Source organism: Numida meleagris, chromosome 2 (genome assembly GCF_002078875.1).
Source record: "Numida meleagris isolate 19003 breed g44 Domestic line chromosome 2, NumMel1.0, whole genome shotgun sequence".
NCBI classification, from domain to species: Eukaryota; Metazoa; Chordata; class Aves; order Galliformes; family Numididae; genus Numida; species Numida meleagris.
In genome coordinates, this window is record NC_034410.1 from 140,753,005 (window position 1) to 140,777,618 (window position 24,614).

Genomic DNA, 24,614 nt, shown 5'->3' on the forward strand with positions numbered 1-24,614 from the left:
ACCTGGTAATAGACCTGATTTTATTCAGCTGGAAGCAGCCTATCTCATCTGAGCAAAAATACTGGGATCCTATTTTGCAGAAAAGAAAAATATATAAAGTGGTCTCCGTCAGGTAAGGTACTTAAGACACAAGAAGAGAGACTTCACAAGGAGATCCCACAGTGACAGGAGAGGCCTGATAGACATTTCTTATCTGTCCTTTGTGGGCTACCAAGATCAGGACCAAGTAGTGATGCTGTAAATGGCATTTGCCTCTTCTCCAACAGCCTCCTGCCACCCACAGCCAGCAATCCCCATGCTTTGTCTTCAAAAACGGAAAACCAATTTTCTCCAGTTGCTTACAGCAACCTTTAAAATAATTGAAAAAGGTGAAAAGACATTTTTATCATTTTGTTTCTGGCAACTTGGGACCCTGATTTAAACTTGCAAATCTCCAGCTATTTTGATTTATGTGCAAAATCTTCTCCAAACTTACTGCACCGTACATCATAATAACACACGACTTTGAAAACGGCTTGCAGACAGCAGGTGACTGCAACAACACAGGGAGGAGTAGTGTATACGCAACAGTGATGAATAACATAAGGAATTTGAGTCACTATGGCAGTTAGAAACTCAGCTTTACTCTTTCTTACAAACTGAATTCATCTTGGATGTAAACTCATAAAAATGATTTAATTAACCCGAGTCTTACTGCCTTGTGATTGTGAGCCAGGTGAAATTAGCTGAATGATCTTACACAATTTTAAATATTTCTTTATGAAAATAAGTATGTATGGAGTACTGGAGGTCCCTGATAGGTGTGATGGGGATTTCTTTTGCAAACAAAGGACATGGGTCTGCAAATGCCTATTTGAAGGAACAATTTCAGGGCTATTCCCTAAGCATTCACATCCAATTAACAGCACAGTCCTATTATATTGTTTTAAAGTTTTCTGTCAGAATTCCTTTCTTCAGTGTATTTTCAAAATAATGAAATCCTTCACAGGGATTGAACCAAAAAAGCTTTTGCGCTAGAAGAAAAGTTTCCGTTGTTACTAAGAGCAATGAAAATGAGGGGGATATCACCTGACCAGTCCAACCATTTGGTTGCATTTTATCCAGATTTGGTAAAGAAAAAATGCCCTTTTACTCTCCCTCAGTTAACAAATGTATTTCCTGTTTTTTTGGCTCACTGCGATACTTCCTGAAATACGGTCAAGTATTATCAAAACTTTTTTGTTGCTTCTGCTGTACATAATATTGCATAAGAAAAAAAAATTACAGCATTTTTTGCATATGAGAAGTAATAGAAACCTTTTTGACAGGAAAAGCAAAATAAACTTCCTTCTGAATAGACCCTTCATTCCTTTCCAATAATTCATTAATTCCTCCTATCTTTGTAATATTATACTACTGTCAGTTCCTATAACTTTTCAGCTTGCAAGAATAAAGACAGCAGCATCAATTTTGTGGATGAACTTTTGAAATCATATTAGTCTAATTTATTCCTGAGTAACATAAGCTGGTTTTCTTTTCCTCATGCAAGCTTTAATTTTCAATTTCAGATATGCCACTGAGTTTATTCATACAGATCTGAGAACTCCATCTATAACTGGAAGTTTGAATAAATTATACTGAACTTGCAAATGAAACAGTTTATTCCTGAAGTTAAAATGCAATTATTTCTTAATTCAGGAAGGTGTTTAAGCACCTCTTAGTTCCTTTGAAGTCAATTAGACTATTCCCTGGTTTACTGTTATGCCTGCATTTAAAAGTTTCTCATTGAACAAAGCCTTACTGATTTAGTTTTTTAAGTTAGTACTGGAAATTAAATGTAAGAAACTTTTACCAGTGTTTCCAGAAATCAAATGAAGGATTGAATCACTCTCTGCAACTACCTGAAAGGAGGTTGTGGTGATGTGGGGATTGGCCTGTTCTCCCAGGTAACTAGAAATAGGACTAGAGAAAATGGCCTCATGTTGCTCCAGGAGAAGTTCAAGTTAGATATTAGGAAAAACTTCTGAGAAAGAGTGGTCAGGCACTGGAATAGGCTGACCAGGGAGGTGGTGGAATCACTGTCTCTGAAGGTGTTCAAGAAACGTGTAGATGTGGCACTAAGGAACATGGTTTAGTGGGCAACATTGGTGGTAGGTGGACAGTTGTACTAGATGATCATAGAATCACAGAATCACAGAATCATAGAATCATAGAATCATAGAATCATAGAATCATAGAATGGCCTGGGTTGAAAAGAACCTCAGAGATCATTGAGTTTCAACCCCCGTGCTGAGTGCAGGGTTGCCAACCACTAGACCAGGCTGCCCAGAGCCATGTCCAGCCTGGCCTCGAATGCCTCCAGGAATGGGGCATCCACAACCTCCCTGGGCAACCTGTTGCAGTGCATCACCACTCTCTGAGTGAAAAACTTCCTCCTAACATCTAACCTAAATCTCCCGTCTTAGGTTAAAACCATTCCCCCTTGTTCTATCACTATCAACCCATGTGAACAATTGTTCCCCCTCCTGTTTATATGCTCCCTTCAAGTACTGGAAGGCCACAATGAGGTTTCCCCGGAGCCTTCTTTTCTCCAAGCTAAACAAGACCATTACCCTCAACCTTTCTTCACAGGAGAGGTGCTCCAGCCCTCTGATCATCTTGGTGGCCCTCCTCTGGACCTGTTCCAAGATCCTGGAGGTCTTCTCCAACCTTAATAATGCTGTGATTCAATTATTCTATTATTGAGGTAAACCACAAAAACTAAGCTATAACTTAAATAAAAAGGAGACTGTGTGCAATTTCTTTTCCCCTGTTGTTGCTTGTTATTGACTGTAGAATCACAGAAACATTAAAGCTGGAAAAGACCTCTAGCCCAGATGTTCACCTACCACCACTATCAACCACTGCAGTCCAGCCACAGTACTGATGATGGTTTGCTGGACTGCTGGAAGGCTAGCTGTTGCTATTTTATTCCTTTCTCTGCTTCCTCTGGGAAATGTTTTGCAAGTTATTCCACAGAATGTTTACAGGAAATAAAATGAAAGCTTAAGCAGGCTGAAATACAGAGATGAACCAACTCATGTTGCTGTAAATACCATTAAAGTTAAGGTGTAATGCTGTAATAGGCAGGCTTTGGAGTTCCTTTGCAAGACTTCACTCAGATGAAAAAAGCAGCAGACATGCTCTTTGCCCTTTGTAGGGATATGCTGTAATGATGGGGGAGCATCAAACTGGTAAATCAAAGCTTTCAAACAACCCACGCTAAACAAAACACAGAAATGAGGTCTCAGTGTTTGTGTATGAACTTACATTCCAAACAGTAAAGTCCTCAATATCCTCTCAGTTATGAAGCATATCTAGCTGGATGCAGCAAACTCTCCAAAACTGAATACTGCTGAATCAGTGAATTACATAACTACTTACTTTATGTGTTATTAGCAACTTTAGAGCTGCTAACCTTGCCCAAGCTGAGGAATACGATTTAGTGACCTATAAATGAACCTCCCATGAATTGTCCATCCAGGCTAGGAGTGATGGTCAACAGCTGGGTGGAATAGACTTCTGACATGCACATGTCTGGACCATCAGTTTTCCTGACAGGTGTGAATTTCACTGTTACTTCTTTCAGCTCATCACTTGCTTTTCTAAGCTGCCCACCTATTCTTCAACTATAAAGCTAAGGTGTTTTTTCAAAGAGAGATGACTCACTGAATTGAAGACAAGCTGGACAAATGAGGCTCCTCACTGTGTACTCGGGGTCCAGTGTTTCACAGTAAGGATAGCTAATGCATTTCACAAGTGGCTCCCACTACTTGAGGTTTGACATTTTAAGGTGATTTGGAGACAATTTCATTCCTTTTCTTCCAACAGATTCACACTGTTTTTATTTAAGAGTGAAGATATACCTTTATGCTGGCTCTTCACTGATATGTACATTGCTTTCTCTTTCTTTCTTTAAATATTATAAAATTGAAAGCTAAAAGATCAATACAGCAGAAGTTTAGCTGTCGTGGCCTATGCAGTCATTATATATAAGTATTGCTATTATGTAAAACTGCAGTCATTATGTATAATTACCAAGGAAGTTTTATAACAAAGGAAGAGGTCTATCTTACAGAAATAAAAATGCTATCCTGGAGATCTTTATTGACACACAGCCTGCTGAGACCTGCGACTAGACTATGTTATTTTTTTCATTTCGTTTCTCTAACTAGTTTTCTCATAAAGTCAAAATGTAAATTAAAAGCACACTTCTTTAATTAAGGGCATTCAGCATCCCTAGTGGTAAAAAGTGGCATTTAAATGCAAAATCAAAATCAACGTATGGATTCCCTCCTTTCCACTTCCCTAGCTCTCCAGGTGCAATGAAGATGTCATTTTCTGCCCTCTGTACTCCCATTCTCAGCACAATAAAAGTGAAATGATAGTTATTTGCCAGTGTTTTGTTAAAATGTCAAACTGTGTTGCAAATAAATTCATTTCAGGCCAGTTCATCTGAATTCAGCTGAGCAGCAGATGATGTCATCTTCCTACCTACTGCTCCTTCTTTGAAAAGTCACAGAAAGACTGATGAGGAGTGATGGCCTCACTCTAATTAAAAGTAATACAGATATGAGCAGGAAATTTGAATAGGAGCTACGAACAAAATACTGCAGTCAGGTGTGAAGGCACCAGTACCCCATTACAGCCATGGCTTCAGCAACTCAAGAGCAACTGAAGCTGATGGGAATTTGTTGATCATATCCAGAAATTCATATGGTGTCAATAGAGACTAATGTCCATCCTAGGTTCTACCAATTAAGCTTTGGGTCACCAGGCCCATGGTGAGGAAAGTCTGACATACTAGAGGGCACAGAAAAGCAAGACTCCTACTGCTCTTCTCCCCATGGAGCTGCCTGACAGGATAGAGGGTGTCAATAAAGCCTGGATGCAAGTTTCCTCCAAAGCAGCCACTGATAACTCTGTTCCTACATGTCCCTAAATAGCACCCAGAACTAGCTTAGATAGCATTCATCCACATCTGGCATGGACAATATATAATGGGCTGAAAGGATGCTGAAACAGAGACCTGCACAAGACCTGGTGTGTAAATCACCCAAGGTTGGGCCCTCCTTACGCTTCACGAAGTAGCACGAGGCAAACACAATGATTGTGCTAGATGTGAAGAACACTTACATTCTTTTAATTAGATTTTGAAGTAATGCAAATCAACACATAGTAACTACTTCAGCCTTAACTCATTTATGAAGATACATGTCATATGTAAGAGCTCAAGGTAAAAAGGATGACCCCAAAACCAACACACTTCACTGGTAACATATATTTCTTTTTCAGATTATCTGAAGCTCGGCTGATGTGCTTGGTGTCTGCTTGCATGACACAGGCTACCATTATTCATTCACTCTAGAACTGGTCTCAGTGCTGTGACTGCAGGAAGCAAGTGCTAATTGGTGTGAACAAAAATGAAGGTTTTGACTTCTTGTAAAGAGCAGACAAAGGGCCTTGCAATGGCTCATCAGAAAGACAGACTGGAACAAAACTCTCTGTTATGAAGTTTGTTTCATCTGAAATGCTTTCAGCTTGGGAATTTGGGGGAATGAATTGCAAACTCAAAAGCTTAGAATGAGACCTTTATATTTGACTGTTGTTGCAGAGAGCTATGTTCTCTACCAAGTAGGGTCTTCCAAAGCACACTGGGAGATGCTGGGTCTCAGCTTTGCACAGGTCATGTCACTTCATGTTCCTATACAGAAACAGCTTGTGGCTTTTCGTGATGTAAATGTGTGAACCTTCTGATTACTTTTCTGTCTCAGTGGTAACTGAGGAGTGTCAGAAAGATGAAGTAATAATATTAGACATTTTTACAAATCAGTATCTTGGAATAATTTGTGTCTGAGTATTTAAAGAACCTAGTGAGACTGACTAGCTAGTCCAGTAAAGCAACAGAAGTTTCACCCACCTCTGCAGCAGGAGAACTTTCAAAGTGGGTGAGTGAAGCAGGATGTTCTTTTGTGTCCTCGTGGCCAGAGTGGAATTGATCTTATGAATGCAGAGCTTGATTTTAAAAGCAAACAGGTCTGAACAGCTCCATTCCGACCGAGTTTGCCTACTTGAGCCCAAAGTTATTGATTACCTCAGTTATGTGAAACATTGCATGAGTGAGGGCTGCCCGTGCTTTAGGAAATTCAGTGTGTACCAGTTAACTTGTTTAATGTCTTGCACCAGCACCTACAAATCTGCAGAAGCAGGCAATGCTTTTCAAGGGCTGTGCATTCTCTGTATGTAGTGTGGAGCTGTGGTAGGTTCCATCTGAACATTTTCCCCTTCAGCTGCTTACACACTTGGGTCTGCTGAGGTGGCTCTTCTAAGTCTCTGCACAAGTCACAACAGAGAAAGTCCCTGAAGTCCCTAAATGACACATTGTATGAACTGGTTACAGAAACAGGCTGGATTCTTGTTGGTGTGAAGGCAAGTCAGAGGTGTGTTCCGCACTGAGGTGTAACTTGATCTGAGCATTCACTTTGGCAGCAAAAAGCTACTCTCCACCAATAAAGACGCTACAGCTGGCCGCGACAAAGAGTGCAAGGGGAAACTGCATTTGCTAGATGATGGAGAAATAGAAGGCAAGGTAAAACAGTAATTCCTTTTCTGACTCTTGCTCATCAAATCAAAAAGACATGTGTACTCTTTAGAAAACAAAACTTATGTGAGGGCCTTGCATGGTTTGCAAGAGATTTGGTCTGAAACAAATCAGATCAGCTGCAGTTTACCAGCCAGGTAAAGGTAAAGCTGGGATTGGTGAGAATAGTGGAAAGAGAAAGGCCGTGGAGCTATCTGAGGTCTAACAGTAAACAATTTGCTTGCTCTCAAGCTGATCTCAACAAGTTCTTTATGAAGAATATGGGCAGAAATGGACATTGAGCAAATGGTCAGAATAGAAAAAAGTCAAGATAGGTCTCCATTTTTTAAGGAGCCAGAAAAGGGCTGTGGGACAAAGAAACATTTTGCTGTTATAGTGTGAACACAAAAGCATCACAAATGTCATTTTCTATGGACTCAGTACATGGCTGATCTAAACTGGTTTACAGAGCTGGTGAACAGTTATCTTTTTTAGGCCAGGAAATTAGTCAAAATATAGACAATGGTAAGTTATATACTACTGAAGGAAAAGGTGACAATGGAAACTAGTGCTAATGAACATGAAGTATATTTACAAGGGACCCAGATCTAACCGCTTTCTCTAACTTCAGGAAAATCTCACCTTAGATTTCCTAGAACTCCCAAACTGCCTTTTACTTAAAATTTCTGTCCTAGTTTATCCTCAGGGTAACCCTACAAAGACATCTCTATTCGCGTTTCCAGTGTGCCTCACATCAATGATAGGAAATGTTTTTCTTCTATACATACATATGCATGTGGTCACATATAATATTAAAGTAATAATGCTACTGTATTTCTTTTTCATTTTTTGAGTCTGCTGAAATATTTTCATCTTTGTAATGTACACGTGCCAAAATGCCCTAAGGTCAGCTATCTGTTTTAAACCAAATGCCATACTGGGCCCTTGTTTGGTGGTGCATCAAGTGACGTCTTCCCCTCCACAGAATCCCATGATCCTCTTTATGAGCTCCAAGCATTAGTAGGTGGCTGCATTAAACTAAAATTTTTCAATTCTTTTACTTTTTTTATGTACTCTGTTATTCTAGCTGCACTAATTTCCCTCTGTTCTAGGTGATTAAGTTAATGGGATATCTCGATTCAATCACTGCATGAACAGAATGATTACTGAAATTGAAGATGGTTGGAGGCTTCATGATACAAAATATTGTAATGTTTCCAGCTTTTGCTTTCACCCTCATCCTTTCCAAGTTTTCCTATATAGAAAGACATAGACATGTCTTGTCTTTTGGGAAAAAGTTTTTCAGAGGTAGTTTCAATCCAAAGGGCAACACTTTGTCAGGACTGAACCCAATTATTTCTGTAATGAATAAATGGGGAAAAGTACAGATGGTGCTCTGATTTTAAAATTATCCACGAATTTTTTAAACAATTCTGTAAGAATGTAAGATTTTCAGAAAAGCTCGGTATTTACATTCATCTGTTCGCACTGCAATCAGGCACTTTATCCAAAGTGAATTTAGTAGTGACTTTGGTGTGATTAAAACAAAGAAAAAGCAAAAATTACACTACTTGTATCTTTAGAGTTCACCAGGCTAATCCTCTCTGATGATAAATTTTCTGCAGCAGACTATAAATACATAACTAGATTTGAGAATCTGACTACCAGTCATGATCGATGTAGAATTCTTGCATGGGATCATAGAGAACCAGTGAATGGATAAACTCAACTCTTGCAGAGCCTGTTCCCTCTTTTAATTCCTGCTCTCCCAGAGCACCTGTGCTAACAAAGCCTTCTTATAAGGCACACGCTAGTTAGTATACAGTATTTGTTAAATGAGATGGAGTTGGTCTTTCTGTTTCACCTCTTTCCCATTTGATATTATTTAGACCAAAGCATATGGGTTTGCTTGTTTGATTGATCAATTGTTTGTTTGCTTTGTTTGAGAAGCTGTCAGTATTTTTTTCAGAGGAAGTAACAATTACCTTACCTTTGAAAGATCCTTTTAGAGAGAGAGCACTAGGATGAGCGGATACACTTGACATTTAAATCAAGGGTCCAACATGCCTTTAGCAACAAAGCTGAGACACTGCTTTACTCTTACCTAAAGGAAATATGTGTTTTTTCAAGGTTAAGCATGTACCCAGACAAACTATGAAGGGAATATGACTCTCATTTAACCTAATTTCATTCAGGCAGAAGGCAGCCAGTCTCAAAGAAGGTCACAAGCTCCTTGTGGCTAAGAGTAATCAAGAATCCCCTTACTCAGGACTTCAGTGGATTAACAGATACAGCTGTATAAGCAAATACCACTGGCACCAAGTATTTGAAGAATTAGTAACAAACAGTATATTCAGTAATGCTTATCAGAGACTCAGAACATAGAGAACATGATTCCAGTGATAAGTTGCTTTGTTAGAAGAAAGTCAGTCACTTTCTTTTATTTGCCTACAGTGCATTGCCTTCCCCATTAGCACTCGGTGCGTGGCTAAGTAGCTGTGAGGTTTAACTTGATATTTATTATCCACTTGCTTTTAAGATCTGAACCTCTAATGAAAACCGGATCATGCCACATCTCATTTTAATATAAATGCATATTAAAAATAAGGCTATAAAGTAGAAACTGTCTGCTGGCAATGAGCTACAGTCATGAAACCATTTGTAAGTACCTCAGCTGAATAGCTTACACTCCAAGAATAGCAGGTCGATTCCCTTCACAGCATGCATTGCACCAGCTGTGCAGGAAGGGCTGGTGGGGGTCATCTGCAAGCTAATTTACAAACAAAACCAGTTATATATCAGCATTTCCACAGCAAACAGCTTTTTCACAACAGTTACATCCTTGTTGAATATGCTTATGCAATACTGTACTGAAAAGTAATCTTGGGCTTTCTCCACTGCTTTAATATACCAAACAGTCAGATCTTACAGCAATTCACCCCAGTGCCATACCCAAGCAGTTTATCCCATGAGCAGCCTGACTCTTTATTCCTCACGTTTTCCTCACCTGGGTGTTTTTTTTTGTATCATAATTAATTTATTCAGGCATTGTGTCTTGCATGTATAAATCTTCCACTCAGAAGATTTAGTGTACACCTGGACCATAGTGCTCCTCACAGGCTTACTGATGTGTTTGAACTCCTGCAGAGCCTCCGGTATGGTGGCCCCAGCAGGGAGAAATTTGTGAGCAGTAGAAGTGAGCTCCCAGGGACAATTCCATTCCCTGCTCTGCTGTAGATTTCCTCTGTGACGTTTGACAAGTCACATTCCTGGTCTTCCTGTGATGAAATCCTTCCAGTTAGCAGTGCCTTACGAAACTTTAAGTTTTGCCAAGGCTTAATTTAGGTGTTCTTTAGATGTTTGTGGACAAAATCTGTAAGAATTGCAACGTGTTTTGATGTACCATTGACTGGGCATTTACACTTTTTTCACTGAGGAGCACACATACCTGTGTAAGAACTGAACATATTCTGAACTACCATCTTTCAGATGCCAAGTTGTCACTGCATGTGTCGATTTAAGAAGGTATGACAAATGTTTAACAAGATTTTTAATGGTTGTTAAATCCAGAGTACTGGATATATTCCAGTGCAGGTAATTACGTTCATTCTGCTTACTGACACTTCAACGGAATAGACCATTCTCCACAGAGCCTCCAATATGGGAAGAATGAAAGAAACACACAGTACTGCTGGCATGTAGGGAATGGAGGAATGTGAGGGTATTTCTGAAATGGGAGGAAGGAGACTCACAGGTTTGTATGTCTTTGTGTATGGTGGCTGAGAACAAGGAGCCTTTGGTAAGTGAAATAAACTTACCCTAGAAAAGCAGGAAAACTATTTACTGTGTTGATTTTGCAAAAAGTGAATCAAATGCCAGACCAAAATTCAGGGAACTGTGTGAAACTCAGGAGATAGCGGATGCCAGACTTCTTGTTTGTTGTGAAATTATGAGGAGCAACCTACCTATAAACATGAAGTATTTTGAAAGCTGCCATTTCAAATATCAAGCTCCAACCAGGAAGCCTCAGGATGTTTTCCAAAGAAGTAAGAAATCAGGCTTGACAAATGCTATCTTCTGTTTTTGAAGCCCACAGATATTTCTAGATTGTACTTTCATAAAAGAGGGTTTCTTCGTGTGTTTTTGTGACAGCCAGACTTTCAAATTTGGCAAATAGGATGGCCCTGAAGTGCTCTTTGTACAGCTATCAGCAAGTTCTTTTCTTACAGCTGGTCTGTCTTCCTGAGATGAATTCATGTTCTTTGTTTACAGAGGAAACTGAGGCGTGTTCACAGATCCATATCCCCAAAATTTGCACATGCAGGAAGAATTTGGTTGATTTCAGTAAATTAGGTAACATGTTTGTAAGAAATAGGCAGAAATTGCCAGCATTTTAGGCAGTGCTTTAGATAACATCTATTTTGATGCAATTTTGAGAGGACTGAGGATACAGAAACTTAATATTTTTAATGTTGCTGATTGTGTACCATTTATATAAATGGTTAATTTTTAATAATTGTGTCACTGCTAGTACTAGGCAGAGCAGTCAGAGACGAGGCACGTAACACTAACCAATCTTCCCTCTCTGTTTCAGCAATTTCAGCATAGTTTTGCCACTATCAGCCATGATTAGTGCTGCTGATTGGCTCTGAGCAGTGCCTACACCTGGCATATCCACATTCATCTGCCCATCAGTTCACATTCTCTCTTATTTTCCATCGCCCACCAACTAGCAAAGGATGTCTATTTTATACAGTTAGATGTTTATTACAGGGTACCTCCTACAACCTTGGCATGACTGGTAATAGTACATATAATCATAATAAAAGTGATAAATAATCTGAAGTAGCTAGGTAAAAAGAAGTCTCAACTCTCATATTCATTTTCCCAGGTCAGATTTACCTTGTACACACTGGATACACTTTCTTGTTCAGGGAAAGAGCAACAGTGACATTCCTAGCATCTGAGAGAAATTAAGAACCCCCTAGTGATACTACTCCCTGTCTCTCAACTAAATGCGTATTGGAGTTGTTGAAATCTTATAATGACTATTCCCAAGACATCATTCTGTCTAGTGGAAATCTTGGAGGGATTCACACCTCACAACAGATTATGATTTAGATAAAGAGGATGGCTAGATGTATTAATCTACTCTCCATGGAAGGTGCTGTCTTATTTAATTAGACAGAAGGCAGTTTAGCCAGTTCTATCAGCCCTGTGACCTGCTGAATGCAAAATATTTCCAGATAAATAAAGATCCTCCTCACAGGTTTTCTTCTAGCAGTTTCATAAATGCTTTTAATCCCACTACATATTACCTGGAAAGCTTTGCAATTCTTGGGGACAGAGAAGAAAATATTGTTTAAAAGTGAATACAGAATTCTATATTATAGTAAATATTATATTATTATATATATTATATATATATTATTATATATAATTATATATAATATATATGATAATTATATATATAATATATATAACATATATATAATTATATATAATAATATATATATAATTATTATAATACATCACCGTATTGTGAATATACCATTATATATAGTAAATACATAAATAAGATCTTCATAAATGATCTGGATGGTGGGTCAGAGGGTATCCTCAACAGATTTGCTGACTGCACAAAACTGGAGGGAATGGTAAATACACCAGAAGGTCATGCTGCCTTCCAGAGAGACCTCAACAGGAATGCAAAAGATACAAACAGATAAAGTTTGTACATTTCAATGTGTATCTGGAAAATTGGGAGCCAGGAAAAAGGAAGAAAAAGACCTGGAAGCTTTTTTTTGTAGCTTTATTAAATGCTTTGGGCATTTAATAGTTTCCAGTTACCTCTGTTAGAGATAAGAGAAATACAAACAAGCATTACATTTTTGAGGAGTGCAGCACTCCCTAAAAAAATCAAATCTATGAGTACAGTGTTTTCTCCGAAATAGAAGAAGAGAGGGAACAGAGAGGGCTCTGAGTGATCTGAAGCTGAAGAACAGGTTGTGACGTTTCTGTTAACTGACAGGAGAGCAGATCTCTCCATCTCCATCGCAAAATATTGAGGCAATAGCTTTGTGACACAGGGATGTGTTGTCCATGTTGGTAATAAGATTTGTTTCTTGGGTGCAGAAGCAATTGTCTTGGTTCAATGGATGGCCCAAAATCTGCAGTGTATTTGGCTGGAGACAAGGTAATGGGAAGCTCTTTAACCGGTTTTGTGGCTTTGACTACACCCCTAGAAATATGAGATATTGCAACCCCTCAGAGAACTGATGAAAAGCATTGATAATTTGCCACATGAAGGAGCTCATTCATTCTCATCTTCCATTTCTGAAGTGGTAATAGAGATGGGAATTGGAGTTTGCTTTCCCAAGCCTCATGCCATGACCTGCTTAGAAGAGGAAAAGATATCTTACAGAAAGGAAGAGTGGAGAAGCCTGCTTCAACTGCTTTCACTTAAGGAGAAAAGCCACCAAAAGCTCCAGCTCTGTACAGTTTGTTAAATATTATTGTCCAACTATTTTTTTCCCCAGATAATCTAAAAGCAAAAGATGAATTTTTAAAATAAAGGGCAGAAAATCAGAATAAAGTAACAAACAGCACATTTTTTTCTCATAAAACTAAAACAAAATAGTGTTTCTGTTTAAGGAAAAGCCACAAAACAGAACATGATTTGCAGTGAGGGATTTTTTGCTATGTAGGTGTTTCAGTGAAAGAAGGATCTCATCTATCCTGCCTCACATAACTAAGAGGTGGTTTGAAATTTCTCAGACCAAATGCATTTGACTGAATAGGTAAAAGTGCACGAAACACAGTTGTTGATCAGAAATGCTACCATTTGCTTACAGGAATTCAGACACAGACAAGTACAATAGTCTGTCAGCAGTTGATACGGAGAAGAGAACACCTTGCAGGCATCCTCAATTTTGCACTGGAGATGGGTGTCCATGCAGAGGGCTCCTTCTTTGCCCATTTCTGAAGATTAAAAAAAAAGAAAGAAAGAAAAAAAAAAAGCTTATTCTGAGGTTTACCTGATAAACCAACTCCCTTGAGCAGAACCAGATGTCTGAAGGGAACACACATTCCATGGTGGGGCAAGAAGGGGCAGCAGAATGTGGAACACTTTATCCTCAGCCTCTGCTTATCCCAATGCCAGCCTTCTTTTTTTTCATATGAACATTGATGTAGCATGTTACAGATAACCTCCTCTGTCCTTTGATCTATGCTAGAGACAGTTCAGCCCACTGGGTTCAGTCTGGTCCTTTCATCAGAGTTACTTGCTGACCCATCTTTCTCTCCCAAGGACAGTTTAACATTATAAAGAATCCTTCTCATGCCAGATCACGGCAATAAATATTTCCAATTTCTTTGCAATTTTTGAATAATTGAACCTTTCTCTAAGTTCATCTCTACCACACAGTTGTGTCCGACTTCCCTAAGCTCTTTTAATTTTGGAAAAGGACTTTTATGAGAGCATTAACAGTAACACTTGTTTTCTAGGCTGTTAAAAACACTCATAGCAATGTTACTTTTTGAGGGCTATCTTATTATCTCTCTTGATCAATACCTAGGAGGCCAAGCCATGCATGAGGTACAATACAAAAAGTAGAAGCAAAGAACATCTTCTGCATCTGCTAACCCAGAACAAAACAACAGATAATCATAGAAGGCCTTGGGTTGGTAGAGACCTCAAGGATCATCAAATTCCAACATCCCTGCCACAGGCAGGGTTGCCAACCACTAGATCAAGTACTAGATCAGGTTGCCCAGGGCCCCATCCAGCCTGGCCTTGAACACCTCCAGGAACGGGGCATCCATAACCAATCTGGTCAAACTGTTCCAGCACCTCACCACCCTCTCAGTGAAAAAACTTCCCCCTGACATCTAATCTGAATTGCTCCTCCTTTAGTTTAAAACCATTCCTCCTTGTCCCATCATTATCTACCCAGGTAAAAAGTTGTTTTCCCTCCTGTTTGTGACCTTCCTTTAAATACTGGAAGGCTGCAATGAGGTCTTCCCTCAGCCTTCTCTTTTCCAGGCTGAACAAGCACAGTTCCTTTAGCCTGTCTTCACAGGAGAGGTGCACCAGCCCTTGGACCATCTTTGTGGCCCTCCTCTGCAGTCTCTCCAAAAGCTCCACATCTTTCCTGTGTTGAGGGCCCCAGAACTGGACAGAATACTCCAGATGGGGCCTCATGATGATAGAGTAGAGGGAGACAATCACCCCCCTTGCCCTGCTGGCCACCCCTCTTCTGATGAAGCCCAGGATACTTTTGGCCCTCTGGGCTGCAAGCACACGCTGCTGGCTCATGTTCAATTTTCATCTGTCAGGACCCCCAAGTCCCTCTCAGCAGGGCTACTCTCAATGAGTTCATCTCTCAGTCTCGATACAAATCTAGGATTACTCCAACACAAGTGCAAAACCTTGCTCCTTGTTGTTTGTTGAACCTAATTAGGTCTACATGGGCCCAACTTTTGAGTTTATCAAGATCCCTCTGGATGGCATTCCTTCCTTGTGCCGTATCAACTGCACCACTCAGCTTGGTGTCATCAGCAAACATGCTGAGGGTACACTTAATCCCAACATCTATGTTATTGATAAAGATGTTAAAGAGTAGCGGACCCAAAACTGAGCCCTAGGGGACACTACTTATTACTGGCCTCCACCTGAACATAGGGCCATTGACCACAACCATCTGGCTGCAGCCTTCCAACCAGTTCCTTATCCACTGTATAGCCCAGCCTTCAAATCCATCTCTCTTCAATTTAGATTATGGAAATTCAGAAATAACAAGACATTATTGGTCAGCATGTCAGTGAGAAACAGGCTTCTGCTAATCAAAACATTAGGTTTATTGGCTAAGGGAGCATATTCTTGTTCTTCAATCTGTCAGCCATACAAGTTGCTCATCATACACAAGGTCCTGAACTTAACTTATAAGACATATAAACTCCAAACTGCAATGTGCTGTTTCATATTACTCTCTGCTCCCAGCATTCCTTAGCATACTAATTAAAGCCCTAAGAGTCTTAAATTCTGTAAGCCGTGAGAACTGTTTATATTACAGGACATCAGATTTTAATTGAGCAGCCAGCTCATTATTGCTCATGCTCAGACTATGGGATAATGAGTTATTACTGCTAGCCTCAGGTGGTTTCTGAGCTAGGAAGCAGCAGGAAGAGAGCTGTCCTGCATAGCTGATGGCATTGCCTCACCATGACAGTGTTTAGAAGAGATTGTCATGAGGAGAAGCCTAAACATCTAGAACAGGGAAAGAATAAAAATTAAAAAAAAAAACAACAATGAGGAAATAGTACCTGGGGCCTAAAGTTCTTATTTTCATTCAAGGTGGAAATAATGAAGCTCCCACTCTTGCTGGCAGAACAGTACACAGCAGATTGGTCATTGTTTCTCTCAAGCAATGGTATTTGACTCATGAAGGAGAAGAAACATCATCATTTCATGGATGAAAATCAGACAAACATATCTTTTCAGTCTTGAATGTACTTAGAATCATAGAATCCTTAGAGTTGGAAAGCACCTTTAAAGGTCATCTAGTCCAACTCCCCTGCAATGAACAGGGACATCCATAGCTTGGTCAGGTTGCTCAGAGCCCTTTTCAGCCCATCCTTGAATGTCTCCAAAAACAGGACTTCCACTGCATCACTGGGAAACCTGTCCCAGTGCCTCACCACCCTCACTGTAAAAGATTTTTTCCTTATATCCAATCTAAATCTTCCCTTTTTGAATTTCAAACCATTTCCCCTTGTCCTACAACCACAGACCCCACTAAAGAGTCTGTCTTCTTCTTGTAGCTCCCCTTTAGACACTGAAAGGCTGCTAACAGGTCATCTTGGAGCCTTCTCTTCTCCAGACTGAAGAGCCCCAGCTCTCTCAGCCTGTCCTCCCAGGGAAGATGTTCCATCCCTTGGATCATTTTTGTGGCCCACCTATGGATGCACTGCAAGAGGTCCATGTTTCTCTTGTACTGAGGACTCCACATCTGGATGCAGTACTCTGGGTGAGGTCTCACCAGAGCAGAGTAGAGGAGCAGGATCGCCTCCCTCGCTCTGCTGGCCACACTTTGCTTGATGCAGCTGAGAATATGGTTGGGTTTCTGGGCTGCAAGAGTACATTGCTGACTCATGTACGGCTTTCTAGAAAGAAAGGGACTGGTCTACCTGTGATCAAATACACCCCATCTTACACACCATTAGGAAAATGGCTGTTATAAATGCATGGCTCATGATGAAAATTATGATGGATAGCTGCAGCTCACACTTCTGCTCATCCAATAATATATTTTGACTGTTCAGTGTCAGAAGCTGAAATATTTCCATTTTAGTAAGGTCCGATAATTTTAGTACAGATTCTACAGTATTCAAATTGTTCAGAAATTATGGGAACCACTTATACACCTTGAAAATAAGTAGGGCATAAGAAGAGAGGGCAACTGCTCTATTGCTCTGCCTTCAGAAGTGGAGTTTCTGAACACAAGAGGTCCAATTTTGAGTCAGCTGCATCCCAGCACAATTCAAGATCTGCAAAGTGTGATTCTAAAAGTAGTATGGGTGAAGGTTTCATGATGAAAGGAGGATGAGAAGGCAAAAGGCATTGCAACGAGCTAATTAAAATCGATGCCAGGAGAGATCTCTCTGATGCCTGAGTGGTGAGCAACCAGCAGGTGTCTTCATTACTTAGACTACTGGTGACAAGCTACATGTAAAATTACAGGGTAGCTAGTTTAATTTCAGCTGCAAAGAAAGTCTTAGCAAGTCTCTGGAGAGATGGAGTAGGAGGAAAGCCCATAGAGGCTCAGTCTGACAGCTTGATATTTGGACAAGAAAGAGTGTTCCAGAAAAGAAGACCCAGGCTCTTTGAGCTTAAAGCCTTTTTCCTTAAAAAGCAAAAGGAATTAATAAAACAGGTTGAACTTTGGTTTAAGAGTAAAACAGTCTACTCATCTGACTATTGCTGTTCTGAAGAGTTTGACTTATATCCCTTGTACGGAATGCTGTTTATTTCACAAAGTCAGGCTTATTTTCCACCTAGAATCATGGGATCCTTCACATAGCAACCCCAGCTTAAGCCATGTTATGGGATGAGAGGAAGGCAATGTTATTGGTGATAATGACTGCTCTGCAATTTTCTTTTCCTTTAAAGGGATTGCTTGCATGCTGGAAATATTTGAGCATTAGCTGTAGACTGTTATCAGACTTGTGCAGGTTGCAGCTTTTATAGTTAAGGATGCAAAGAAAAGTTCATTCAAGCACTGGCTTCAAATCAGAGCTGGGCAAAATTTGTGGGCAAGTTTCAACAAAAAAATGTATAACAATTTAATTGCTTTTTCATGTTGGTTCTTATAGGTGACTTCTGCCAATGAGATTTTGATAGAGCCTAACTTTAAGAGGAGAAGAAAAGGAAAAAAAACAAAGGGCAAGAATTACGTTAGATTACAATTCCCTATTTCAGCAGGAAGATAAATAGGAGGGCTGCGTATAAGCAGAACTTCTTTCCATCGCATAATTTGGAGAAAAAGGTCTATAGCTCTTTTCTACCTCCATGGCGCTCTGTTAAATGCTCACTCAGCTGTGACAGAGCAGGAATTGTAGGAAAAAAGAAGAATGACAAAAATTGCAAGAGTCGAGGATGGTTTCAGCTGGGCAATGACGAACTTTTGCAAAGGTCAAAGTAATAATTGTATTCCAGATTCCTTAATGTGATATGAAAACAATTTTCCATACAGAAAAAAAACCAGCCTGTTCTTCTATTACAAATAAGTCATCCTGTAAGGCATGGTTGAAAACCATGACAAAATATAATTTCATAATACTGTTTTATCTTTCTTTAAAAGATTTGCTAAGACCATAATTCTGGATTGGGTTTTCTTTAATGTTCTTGTCCCAGTTAGTAGGAACATTTGAAAGATGGCTCTAATGTACTGTGATGTGTCTTGCCACAAGGAAATGGGAAGCCTTTAATTTATTTTGAAATTCTTTTTGCTGACTCAGAGCAATAGTAGGGTGAGACGGGAGACATAAAGCACTGTTTTGAGTTTGCAATTACTTTTCTGCTGGCATTTTAATGGATAAAAAGATATGTGAGCCCGGGATAGATACTTAGTAATGTATTCAATTAATTCTGAAGGAAAAATAAATATATGAAATTGAGCTTAGCTAAACTTTGCCCCACTGGGAACATAGTTTCTGATGAGATCTTTAAAATACTCATGTTTTCTACATTCCAAATCAATGCTAAATAATTGGCATTCTAACTTTGTCTTTTTAGAATTGTATTAAAACTCTGTTGATTTTCTCAACAAAATAGTGACTGAAAAGCAAGGTGTTATAGACAACAAAAATTAACCAATTAAGTTCTCTTGCTTTTACTAGAAATAATAGAGTATCTTATCTAAAATCAAGGTACGGTTGGATTATTTTTGCTTAAATGATTAGAAAAAAGTGTGGAAACTGGAATGACAGAGGCAGTTTTGCATCCTTATTTCACTTCTGTGAATTACAGTAGGAGATGATAGTTTTTCAAAACTGAGACTGCTGCTGAGGCTGTATGCATGGCAATCAAGGGAGCAATTATAGTCAAACAAAACCTGGTGCCTGACACATTGTGAGGGAGTCTGATTATTTGTATTTTCCCCTAGCTCATGCAGATAGTAAGGAATGGCCAACTGTTCCTTTGTGCATTTTCCTTTCTATTTAACAAAAGATGTTTGTATAGCTCCTAATGGGAAAAAAAAAAATCATAGCAACTTCTGCAGATATCTTAAATATTACAACAGAGTGCAAAAATATCAGGGAATGAGGAATCATGAAACACTAGTTATTTGCAATGCTGTTATTACTCACAGGAGATTATAAGAGTTTTCATTCGTAGGTCTCTTCCAGCTGAAATTCATGGTCCTCCCCATAAGGAGGATAAAACTGGGCAAATTACACCCAAAATTGGCAGAGGAAAGCTTCTTCAATCCACAAAAATGTTGCTCTGATTATTAAGTAGCTACTTTTAAACAAGCAATAGATCATATTGTTGCAGGTAAAGAGACCCGAATAAACACTGAGATATCTTCAGATGAGCGAGGACGAGTGCCAAATTTTACTGAGATATAATACCATTGAGTTATTAACACCTCAGAAATGCGGATGTGTATGTGAAAATTAATGCCAAGCAGGTGTTTCTAGAAATAAATCCCCTCAGTTACTCTGGTAAAGAACAGACATAGATGCAGGACTCTCTTCACACATTTGTCACTTTGACAAACTCAGAGTAGGATTCATCTTCTTTGACTATGCATTCAAAAAAGAAGGTTTGTTGTCAAGAGAGGGAGGAGATAATATGTAGGCACATGTGAAGTGGGCAATTAAAGCTGTTGAATTGAACTTTCCCACATAGATGTCTTAGAACAGAGTACAGAGGGAGAATTGATAAAATTTAGCTATCTCTGTGGGCAGGATATAGTCTGACTACTTACAGAAGGATAGCAGCATCTAAACGTGCCAACCTGGTCTTTTCTTTAGAAATGGAGAAAATGGTAAATGGAATTGCTGGTATACATTTTAACCTTGAGTACATTTAGCCTAGTGGTTAGCAACCTGAGCATCTCCAGATATATTGATCAACTCCTCATGGGCATCATTTGGGTTCCAAATTGCTATTTCAGGTGTCTGCAATGTCTACTGCTGCAATTAGATATGGAGATAATTATATCTTGGATTTTAACCAGGCAACGTTAGCTGTCATGTACCTTAGTATCATGGAGAAGAGCTGATGAGTTTGCCTTTCACAGGTACACAGCTCCCAGTAGGTAGTGCAGGAGAACTTCCCAAGGTATTTTGCACAAATCCTGGCTGTATCCATTTCAAGGAAAGTAGAGATGCTTTCCAACAAGGGCACAGAGAGCACAAGCCTGTTGGTCTACACTCTAAAGCCCAAAGCCTTTAAAGGCCCAAGTCTTTAAAATTTGTTTAGGTATGTAAACACAATACACCAGTGAAGTTGTGTCCTTCAGTATGATTAATTAGCTAATGCTGGATATTTCTGCATTATGGTGGCAAAACACTCTTCATATTTTGCTCTGGAATACTTGGAAATGAAACTAAGTCTTCTAGAGGTCTGGCCACATGCTATTCAACTATCTTGTGAACTCATCCAGATTCTCTTTGTCTCAGATGTTGATGACTATAATTAACTTCTTGCATATCTGGAAAACAGCTTTGACTTCAGGTCTAGAGGGAGTTCAGATTCATTTGTTTTAGGCTTTGTAAATTTTTTAACTGTGGTGGATAAAGTGGGCTAAAGCTTAGTGTCAACTTCAGCTGTATTAGCAGTGCTTGATCAACAGGAGAGAAAATACATTTCTCACCTAAATTGGCAAATCTGGTTCTGAACACATGAAAGGAACAGATTTGCACTGCCAGAATAAAGTGTTTGGAGTCTTTTCAAAACTGCAATTTTCAGCATAGAATAAAATAATGCTGTAAATTATCTGGTTCTACGTTATATATCTCTGTTATCTCAAAGAAGACTAATCATTTCACTGTAATACATAGTCTATCTATTCTCCAGTTCAGAACTTCAGTGCTTACACATTACCAGGCACTTGGTCAGATGACGTACAAGAAAAAGGAGATGAATGAATCTGGTTTGGAAGAATGAAGACTAAGAGTGTGCAGAGGAACTTACTTCTGTCATCCACCATCTGATAGGTTTATAGAAAAGGCAATAACAGATTACTTTTGAAGGTGCGTGGTAATAAATCAAGAGGCAAAAGCTACAAGTTGGTATGTGGGAAGATGTGATTAGATGCAAGTAAAATACCTTCTACCATGGCAAGAATCAAATATTGAAGCAAGGATTATAACTTGTTGTAGAATCTCTATCTATAGTGACAAACAAGGCTTTGACAAGAGGGTCCTGAACATTCCAGTATAACTGGGCATATTTTTAGTAGGAGATCTGAGCAGGTGTCTTCTAAAGGTCCGTGACATCCTGAATTTTCCTTTGGTTACACACATTAGAAATCAGACCTGGATGCTTTGCGTTGTGTAAATATACCATAGAAGTGTAGGTTAACTCTTTCAAATGTGAGTGGCAGTAGGACCCTGAAGGAGATTAGCAGGGGTCCCATTTCCAATATTAGACCATTTAGAGAAAGAGGAAATACTGGTCACAGCAAGTCCAAGATTAATCTTAACTCCAGCCAAGATTAACCAGCCTCTTTACTTGTGTTTTCAGTATAAGCCAGAAAAAAGTAACCATAATCAAAAGTTATTAAGCGTACCAGGTTGAATGATGCTAAATTCAGTCCAACAGTGATGCTTCCTAAAAACATTACAGTCAATCTCAGTTCAAGATTCAGTTGGTAGTATAGATGGAGAAAAAAAAATATCCTGTGGTTTGAGCATGTTCTCTGAAGGCATAGTCTCAGATTTGCATTTAACTATAATGCATCAGTTCATGACTTTGCATAGTAATTATTTATGTAATCTTAAGCATCTGAGAAGTTTTATTAAATTTAATGCTTAATAATAAGGATACTTTTAAGCACTCTACTAAGCTAGAGCTTTAACAGCTCGTGCTTAAGCAGCAGTAATCATGGGACTCAGGAGTATCTTGTACAATATGCAGCTATTGGAATACCATTACTGCAGATACCTACTGAGGCCTGAGTTTCCAAGTGGTTGGTTATCACTGTGTGTTTTTCCTCAGAAGCTATTAAACTTATTAAAGGACAGCTTTATCCTGCCACTGAATCAAATATTAAATCTCTGTTGTATAGCCTTCATAAAAAGAGAAGGATGAAGATGCACAGAGTAGTGAAATTTAATGGTGGACATAACAGGCACCTGAATATACATCCCTTGAAGAAATCTGGTCTTTTCTTAATTTAATTTGTATTGGTCTCTAACTGAAAGTAGTATCTATTAATTAGCACCACGCTGAAGTATACTAACAAGGTCAAGTGTGAGTATCTTAGCTGTTTTTTTGGAAATGAATTTTGTGGCTATATCGTAAAAGACATTCCATTTTAGCTTGAAACTTCAGCTGGCAAATAGTAATAGTTAGTGCTTATAAAACATTACTGCCCTTGCAGATTGTTGAACTCAGTTTTCTGTTATCTGATGACACTTCTGTGTTGCTGCAATTGTCAGTTTGCAAGATTCTTTGATAAGGCTATACATTTTGTTGGCATAAGAAAGTAATTTGTTTTTAGAGGAAGAAGAAAACTTTCCTGAAAAAAAAATGTTGATGACAGGTGCTGTTCATGAACTTGATTCCTGTGGCATGCAACACTCTGTATTCTCATTTATTTTTGTTTCCTCTTTTCACAAATGTGGAAACTGGCATGGTGAGTCTGTAATTGGGAAAGTTTATAAATATAAATGAGAAAAGTTTGGTTGGGCAGAGAAAAGATTTTATTAGACCAACATGCATGTTCCCAAACAGGTCTATTTTTAGTTTGCTTGTCTTTGTTTTGCTTTGTTTTGTTGTTGTTGATGGTGATGTTGCCTTTCCATCTGTACTAGATGGTTTAGCTGAAAACATGACCTTTCTTGAGAATAGGAAAGAAAAATTATAGGATTTTCTGCAAGACAACACTGCAGTAATAACCCTGTTGCTGGGGAAATGGAATATACTGCTCCTCCCACTTCCACTCCTAAATTCTTGGCCTTAGCCTTCAGGGTGCTCTGGGGAGTCAGACTGCTCACCACTGAAATGGATGGAAGGAGAGTGGGAAGCTTGCCCACGTAGAGTTAGCAGAGTGCCACAGGTTACAGTGGGGCTTTGAAATAACAATGTTCCCATTAAAATATTGACTCATCAGAAATTTCTACAACTATCTTTGAACAGAAGAGTGTAAGAGGTAGTTTATTCATAGGCAGGTCCAGAGAGCTGCCCCTTTGCCCCATTACTGTAAAAATACTAGTATCCCATCTGAGCCTAGGATCAAAAATAAAGAACTCCAAGAATAAGAATGGACATTCTTGTTTCTTCTGTCTTTTACAACCCAAAGGGTGAATTATTTTATCTTTACTGTTTTTGTATTCTGAGACATATCCAGAAGAAATAATCAAAACAAGCATTGCAGTAATGTGGTTTTTTTGTTGATATTTTTGTTTTGAAACAAAAAAAAGGGAAGGATATCTGATGCATAATGAATTTTTACTCCAAAATCGAACATATTGTTCACTATTAATTAGAATATTTCACTCATAAAGAAATTATTTGGCAAGAAATTTTCCTTTCTGAATGAGAAATATGATTTTGTTTTGTTTAATTTTCCTTTATTTTATCCCAGTGTAAATTAAACCATTTCAAAACACTGTATATTGCATTTTACAGAAATTCCAGGTTTCCTTTTTCCAAGGAGGTATCCTTAAAATATGTTTTGCCAACTGCATAGGAATATTATGACCAAAAATAAGTTTGGACAGTGCATAGAATTGACACATCAATACGAATTTAAGTAGCAGAGTGACTTGTATTGAATTTTTCCCTGGTACAGGGATCAATAATTTGTCTGTTGACAAATTTAAAATGACTGTAAATGGCAAACAATCCAATTTTCAGTTCCCTGAAAGACAACACTTTTAGCAGACCTCTGACTTCTGATACTTACAAACCTCTCCACTCTCTGCTCTGCAGAAGACTACTGTATTTGGGGTATTTTTACATTACAACTCCATTAGTAAAGCATATGCTGTATGCTAGAATGCTGGAAGCTTGTCATTTAATTTTGCATCAAGAACTGTCATCAGCAAAATATATACTGGCTGCACACAAATTCACCCATTCCTTCAAATCCTGAGTTAGGATCTAATGTGACCTCACATGATGGTAGTAAATGCATGATGGTAGTAAATGCAGTGCAGTAAGCATGACTTTTCACACAATCAGCATGCTGTGTCAACGCCGATCAGATTGAAAAGACTTTTCTCTAGAACGTATTAAGGAAAAGTATATTTTATTTTTCACTGTTCCTGGTTTGTATTG